This window comes from Phocoena phocoena, chromosome 13, assembly GCF_963924675.1.
Source record: "Phocoena phocoena chromosome 13, mPhoPho1.1, whole genome shotgun sequence".
Classification (NCBI taxonomy): domain Eukaryota; kingdom Metazoa; phylum Chordata; class Mammalia; order Artiodactyla; family Phocoenidae; genus Phocoena; species Phocoena phocoena.
Genome location: NC_089231.1, coordinates 65666386 through 65674668, shown reverse-complemented (window position 1 = coordinate 65674668; position 8283 = coordinate 65666386). Strand labels below are relative to the sequence as shown.

General features: G+C 41.7%; 1 pseudogene; it reads left to right on the top strand.

The window, feature by feature from the left end:
* The first annotated feature begins 5355 nt into the window (after positions 1 to 5355).
* Positions 5356 to 8283, top strand: part of LOC136132607 (sodium/glucose cotransporter 1-like) — a 62265-nt pseudogene continuing 59337 nt past the window's right edge.

The window sequence follows — 8283 nt, the reverse complement described above, 5'->3', positions numbered from 1 at the left end:
AATGTGCTAATTAAAAGTCAAGATTATATGATTAAATAAAAGCAGGACCCAACTATATGCTAGCTATAAGAAATCTATATACTTTAAATTAAACTGTACAAATAGGTTAAAAATAAAATGATAGAAAAAGGTATACTATGCTAACACCAAACAAAAGAAAGCTGAAGTAGTTATATTAACATAAAAATTGGGGCTTCCCTGGTGGCACAATAGTTAAGAATCTCCTGCCAATGCAGGGGACACGGGTTCGAGCCCTAGTCCAGGACGATCCCACATGCTGCGGAGCAACTAAGCCTGTGCGCCACAACTACTGAGCCTGCGCTCTAGAGCCTGCGGGCCACAACTACTGAGCCTGCATGCTGCAACTACTGAAGCCAGCGCTCCTAGAGCCTGTGCTCCACAACAAGTGAAGCTACCACAGTGAGAAGCCTGCGCACCCCAATGAAGAGTAGCCCCTGCTCCCTGAAACCAGAGAAAAGCCCGCACGCAGCAACAAAGACCCAACACAGCCAAAAATAAAATAAATAAATTTATTAAATAAATAAAATAAAAATTGACTTCAGAGCAAAGAATATTGCCAGGTACAAAAGGGGTCATTTCATAACAACAAAGGAATCAATTCATCTAAAGGACATAATGTTTATGCATCATGGTATGGTAGACCTATTTGTTGGGTGTGTAAAAAATAAAGATAATAAAGTGAACAATATTAAGACAAATTTTTAACCACTACATAGTGAATTTGATATTAAAAAATGTTCCCTCTCAGTGGTTAAGAAAAAATTATAAAATTAGTTGCCTGGAATCAGAAATAAATGTCCAAAACCAATTGTAATGATTTTTAACAGAATTTGAGTTTGTAACTTTGGCCAGCTTTAAAACAGCTTGGATTCTTACACTAAAAAGAAAAACAACTTAGATGGAAAGATGACAAAAGGAATTATTGCAGTTGTGGAAATCTGTTAGAAAATTATGAGGAAAATGCTATAAAAAAGATATTTTACAAAAAGTGAAAGATTTTTAAATTAAGCCTCAAAACAATTGCCCATAGAATACAAGGTCTTTCCAATGATACCAAAGATGAATGGATTTGAAATTTGACAATTCACAAGTACCTCTCTGTAGCTTTATTTGAGTCATGTGAGACCCTACCCAGTTAATATTTTGAATACTTTTTGTATCAAAGGACATCCAAACCTATGAAGAAATGTTGCCAATTAGTGACCTAAAAGATGGAACTTGTGACACAGATCTTTTAAACCTTTGACATTTATCAAAGAAGAATTTCAGCTAAATATGGGGAAAAATAGTTTTTTTATTGATATCATGACAGACACTGTTCTACCTATGTTCAGGTTAAAACTCCAGATTTAATGGAGTTTCCCTTGCTTCATTCAATTGTGTGATACATATAAAATCTTGTGCTTAGTTTTTATAGCAGACTTTATGTAAAACATCATGGATGGGTACCATTGTTTAAATCACTCAGTGTATATGTGCAAATAATACAAATCATCACCATGTTATGGAACTGTTGAAAGAAATAGGTGATGAATTTAACGATGTGCTTTTGCCAATGCCCATTGGCCAAGTATGGGAAATTTTACAAAGAATTACTGTAATGTCAGCTGCAATTCAAGATTTTCTTTAAACAAAAGGAATGTTTGTTGAATATTCAATAATCAAAGACCCAAAAATGTTAGTCTGTACTTATATTTCTCACTAATACACACCGTATAAGAATGAGCAAAATTTGAATAGTCAAAAGAAAGGAAAAGCTTATTTGTAACCTAGCTACCCAAGTATAAGAATTTATGTTGAAATCAAAACTTCATAATACGAATCAATAATAATAATTTTACAACTCTCCTAACATGAGTCAGTATGTCAAAGATTTTAATTTTAACTGGCCATGTTATATAATTGGTGGCAAAAAAAATCCAAGATAAATTTGAAGAATGCTTTGCAATATTGATCAATTTAGAAATGCTTTTCAAATTATGCCACGCCTCTGAATTCGATGTCAGTAATATTGAGTCAACAACAAGAGTTAGTGAATTACTTAACTTGGAAAGACATAATTTCGAAACTGATAGCCTTTCGCTTCAAAGTCAGATCAATTCTTCTAAAAAGATGAACTAGTTTTATCATTGACTTAAGGGAAAAGTAAATTTTGGTACTATATTCAGCTACTGGAAAACTTTCAAGTATATTTAGAACAACTTAGTAGGTGAATCTATTTTTTTCAACTGTGAATTTAATTAAATCTAAAGACAAATCAAGTATTTCTAATGAAAAGTTAGCGTGTAAATTGAGATGTGCTGTAAAATATACACCAGATTTCAAAGACTTAATGTGGAAAAAAAAGAATATAAAATATCCCAACAGTTTTTACATTGATCATATATTATAATGTTAATATTTTGGCTTATTGGACATATTGGCTTAACTATTAATAAATTAATTATTTAAATTAATTCCACCTGTTTACTTTTTTAATGTGGCTACTGGAAAATTTTAATTTTTATAGCAAATGAAACAATCAACAAGATGAAAAAGCAACCTACCGAATGGGAGAAAATATTTGCAAACCATAAATCTGATAAGGGGTTAATATCCAAAATGTATAAGAACTCATACAACTCAATAGCAAAAAAACCCAACCCAATTAAATATTAGGCAAGGGCTTCCCTGGTGTCACAGTGGTTGAGAGTCCGCCTGCCAATGCAGGGGACACGGGTTCGTGCCCCGGTCCGGGAAGATCCCACATGCCGCGGAGCGGCTGGGCCTGTGAGCCACGGCCGCTGAGCCTGCGCATCCGGAGCCTGTGCTCCGCAACGGGAGAGGCCCCAGCGGTGAGAGGCCCGCATACCGCAAAAAAAAAAAAAAAAAAATTAGGCAAAGGTCCTAAAAAGACATTTTTCCAAAGAAGACATACAAATGGTCAACAGGGATATGAAAAGATGCTCAACATCACTAATCACCAAGAAAATGTAAATCAAAATCACAATGAGATACCACCACACACCTGTTAGGATGGCTATTAACAAAAAAGTCAAAAGATAACAAGTGTCAGCAAATACGCGGAGAAAGGGGAATACCAGTACACTGTTGATTGGAATGTAAATTGTTGCAGCCACTATGGAAAACAGCATGGAGTTTCCTCAAAACATTAAAAATGGAACTATCCTATGATCCAGTAGTCCCACTTCTGGGGATATATCCAAAGAAAATAAAATCACTATCTCAACATGATATCTATACCCTCTTGTTTATTACAGCATTATGTACAGTAGCCAAGATACGGAAACAACCTAAGTGTCCATGGACAGATGAATGGATGCAAAAATGTGAAATCCTGCCATTTACAAAAACGTGGATGAACTTGGAGGACATTATGCTTAGTGAAATAAACCAGACACAGAAAGACAAATATTGCATGATCTCACTTACATGTGAAATCTTAAAAAAACAAAACGAACAAACAAAAACCCTCCTAGTAACAGAGAGTAGAAGGGTGGTTATCAGGAGCAAAAGTGTGGAGAAAAAGGGGAGATACTAATCAAAGGGTACAAATTTCAGTTATAAGTCTAGAGACTTAATGTGCAGCATGGTGACTATAGTCAATAATAATGTATTGTATACTTGAAATTTGCTAAGAGGGATCTCAAGCGTTCTCACTACACACACCAAAAAATGGCAACTGAGGTGATTGATATTCAATTAGCTTGATTATAGTAATTATTTCACAGTGTATACCTGTATCGAACATTACATTGTACACCTTAAATAGACAACTTTTATTTGTCAGTCATATCTCAATGAAGGTAGAAAAAAAATAACATCCGTGATTCACATTATATTTCTCTTGGACAGCACTGAACTATACTAGGACATGGAATTCTGCTCAGGAGGCTGAGAACATAGACTTCTGACCAGCAGCAAGCCTCCTGCCTTGTGGTCAGACTGACTGCTTATTAGGAGAATCAAATGGGTTAATACACACAAAGTACATATACATGCAAAGGGTATATCGTATCTTAATATAAATCAGGAATCAAGTCCATTCACCAAACTTCAAATTGATGTTTACTGTTTTTGTGACAATGTAAAGAACCGATAGTGGGTAAATTAGACACCATTAGCATATTATTATTTAATGTGTTTATCACTGGATTTTTTGCCTTCTTTAATCTGGTTAATTTTTTTTTTAAGGTTTTTTTGCCTGACTGTGTCAGGTCTTAGTTGTGGCACGTGGGCTCTTCATTGCAGCACATGGGCTTCTCTCTAGTTGTGGTGGGCTCCAAAGTGTGTGGGGTCTGTAGTTTGCCTCACGCAGGCTCTCTAGTTGAGGCACACAGGCTCAGTAGTTGAGGCGCGCAGGCTTAGTTGCCCTGTGGCATGTGGGATCTTAGTTCCCTGACCAGGGATCAAACCTGCGTCCCCTGCATTGGAAGGCGGATTCTTAACCACTGGACCACCAGAGAAGTCCCTGGTTAATATATTTAGATTAGTTTTTGTTTGTTTATCTGAAGGCTCTGTTTATAGTATTTTATGACACTGTTGTGAAATTCAGCTATATCAAAAAACAAGTTCGGAAAGTTAAAAAAAAAAAAAAAGTAGGTCTGGCACCTAGCAAGAGCTATATAACTGTTATCTATTATTATTGTTACTAGTATTATTGACCAAGATTTCTAACAGCTCAGCAGAGAAGCACACCAAGGAGAGTAAGGCTTGGCCCAGACTGAAACTTCACACATCACCTATGAAAGATCAAAGTGCAGAAAACTGAGGAGCCTCTGTAACCAGTTGGTCCAACCAGGGCCATGATTAGGGTGAGGCAAGCGAGGCACTTTCCTTGGCGCAAAATTTAAGGGGAGAGGGCACCAAGGAAACTCAGGACTCGGGATACATAATATTCGAATGCAATCGTTTACTAAATCCAAATCAATGCCCCAAACCCACAATGCACAAAATTTCGAAATGACAAAGACAGGAGGGGTATTGCTGGTTTCTGCCGCCTCAGGTTTCATGTGGTTCGTTCGTAAAGACACGGGTACTGATGCTGCCCCGGTAGCCTCGACCCAGACCCACGCCGCGACCAGCTCTCCGTCCAGGGCGAAGCGATTCCGACCGCCAAAAGGACGGCGTTGTGCCGGGACTGGCGGTGATGGCGTCGGCCTTCGTGCAGCGGAACCCCGAAGGCGGGAACTGGGCCGCGCGAGGCCTGCCCGGAGCTCCCAGGCTGCCCCGGGGCTGTTCCCAGGGTTCCCCGCGGCCGCGCCCCTGGAGCCCCACGGAAGCCATTGCCGCTTGCCGGAAGCCCGCGGCGCTCGCCCGCCCGGGCGCGCCCCCATGGGCATTCCGTGGTATGGCTTCGCCTGGGCTGCGCATGTCTTCACCGCCTGTAGTGCCCTGGACGTCCTGGTGATAGTTTTGTACGGTGTTGGTCCTGGGCATCGCGCTGTGGGTACGTGGGGCCCGGGGGCTGGGGGGGTAGGCCTGGACACGAGATGGGTTCGATCCTCACCTGCCTGTCACCTGATCCCCACCTCACATCCCTCTCGTTCCCGCCCCTGCACAGCCCTCAGCCGGGACCTCTCCACCCTCCCTGCGCCACCTGTTCCCTACCGAGAGTAAGGGCGCATCCAAGCCCATCTTCCCTCCCCACCCCACAAATAAACAAGCCAGGTGCCCACCGCCTGGAACCCAAGCCGTGTGTAATATGGGGTCGTTCTGATCGATCGTCGTGATGGTGGTGGCAGTAGTGACAATTACCCATCCTTAGGCGCTAAAGTGCCTGGTCTGTGCTGAGTGCTTTAAGTGTGTCACATTCTCACAACCAGGCTGTGGATTACAGATGAGGAAACAGGTTCAGAGAGGTCAAGTAACCACAAGGGAATGATGGAGTGCAGATTCGAACCTAGAGCTGCCTGATCTGACGCATGAGCGTAACCACTGCCCAGCAAACAAGACCTCAAAGGTCACATGCAATTTAGGGCCCTAAGTGTTCACTTTGAATTTGAATTGGGCGCTTATATATTCTACTCTAGTATAAGGTTCTCTTAGTAGGGTGGCGACTGGATCTCCTTTACTACCATCTGCCCGCTAGCACTTAACCTGTAGGCACTCACAAAGGTGTCTCGTAACTATACTCCCCAGGGCCAGGCAGTGAAAAGTCCGAGGGCAGGTAAAAAGACTTTGGCCTGTGTCATGGTATCGCCCCTCGGCTAAGCTGTTAACCATCAGAAGCCTCTCCTCGGCCTGCTTCATAAGCAGGAGTATCTGGTGACAGCGCCACCATTCGCTAGCTAGTGGGAGAGTTCATTGCAGGCTGCCCCCACCCAGCTGAGGCTTTCATGCCCATGTGACCTTTACTTCGGGGCGCTTCACCAGGTCACAAGCAGGATCTTACTGTGCAGAATCTGGTCCTTCAAAGCAAGATCACTGGACAGTCTTTTGAGTGCTTACCATGCTGTGAGTGGGCAGATAGAGTAATGAGAATATGGTCTCCATCCTCTTAAGAGAATTTCGTATCTCTCCCAACTGAAAAGAAGTCGGAGGTATTGATATTTATCCAGATCATTCAAACAAACAATTTTTTTCAAATTGGTCTCAGTTATGAGAAACATCCTTCTAGGTGGCCCAGGCCGGGCTCTGAGTAGTGGGCACTTTGGGATCCTTCCCCCAGCTGCTCTCACTGAATTAGGAAGCCCCCACCCAACCTTCTTCCGGGTCTAGTTGGAGCCTAGGTGTGGCCAAGGTCTGAGGACCCTTAAGCCATCCGGCCGCTTCCAAAGGAAACCTACTGTTCCTTCTGTTCTTCTAGGAGCCATAAAACATGTGCTGTTATCCAGAATGCTTTGATCTTTTTCCTTCTTTGTATTGTTATTTTTCCTTTGGTCCTTTTTAAAACTCGTATATTGTTTTTAGTCACGTGCTCACTGTAAGAACTGAGGAGATGCATAACTGTCTAGAGGAGTTATGGTTCCTCCCTCAGCCATTCCCATCCCTCTGAGGTACCCAGGGCCTGTGTGTCCCTCCTCCCTTCCCAGTGCTTACACAGACACATAAGTAAAGGTTTTGCGTTTTTGTCTTTACAAAAAATGTGATCGTATGATACACATTACCCTGCAGTTTGCGTTTTTCCGTTACTACATGATGTGGAGTCCTTCAGGTCTATAGATAGAGATCTAGCTCATGGTTTTTTGTTTTAAATAAATAAATTTATTTATTTATTTGTTTATTTTTGGCTGCCTTGGGTCCTCATTGCTGCACCTGGGCTTTTTTCTAGTTGTGGCGAGCAGGGGCTACTCTTTGTTGCAGTGCACAGGCTTCTCATTTCAGTGGCTTCTCGTTGCAGAACACAGGCTCTAGGCATGTGGGCTTCAGTAGTTGTGGCACACGGGCTCAGTAGTTGTGGCTTGCGGGCTCTGGAGCTCAGGGTCAGTAGTTGTGGTGCACGGGCTTAGTTGCTCCGCAGCATGTGGAATCTTCCTGGACCGGGTCTCAAACCCATGTCCCCTGCATTGGCAGACGGATTCTTAACCACTGCACCACCAGGGAAGTCCTAGCTCATGTTTTTATTAGATACACAATAGTCAAACACCTGTGTGATTCAGCTCTTCCCTACTCACTGACACTTAGATTGCTGCCAGGTTGTTGTTTTTTAATAAGATTTTTAAAAATATATTTATTTATTTGTTTGTTTATTTTTGGCTGCATTGGGTCTTTGTTGCTGCTGTTGTTTTTAATGTGTTGGTGCTTTTAAGCTGTGTAGCATGGATTCCCGAAATTGGAATTTCTGGGTTGGAAGGGTGTGTTTACTTGAAATTTTAGTAGATATCACTAAATGGCAATCCCCAAAGCTTGTTGAGATTTACATTTCTCACAAGCAGCATATGAGCACATTCTTTCCCCAGGCCTTCACCAGCCTGGTTTGTTACTACTAATTTAATTTTTGGGGGGGGGGGTCCCAGGGTGATGAGTGAGTAGTGGTATGTTACTGCAGCTTTGATTTGCGCTTTCCAGACTCAGCCTACTATGAGATTGACCATATTCTTGTGAGCCTGCTGTCCTTTGATCTTCCTCTTCTGTTGAATAGCCAGTTTATGTGCCCATTTCTGAATTGAGTTGTTCGACTTTGCTTTTATCACCTTGTCTGTCATTTGAGTTGCCAATATGTTTTTCCTAAACTCTCATTTTCTAGAGCAGTTGTTCTCAACCTCAGCACTACTGACATTTGGGACCAGATAATTCCTTGTTGTGGGAGGTCTGTCCTGT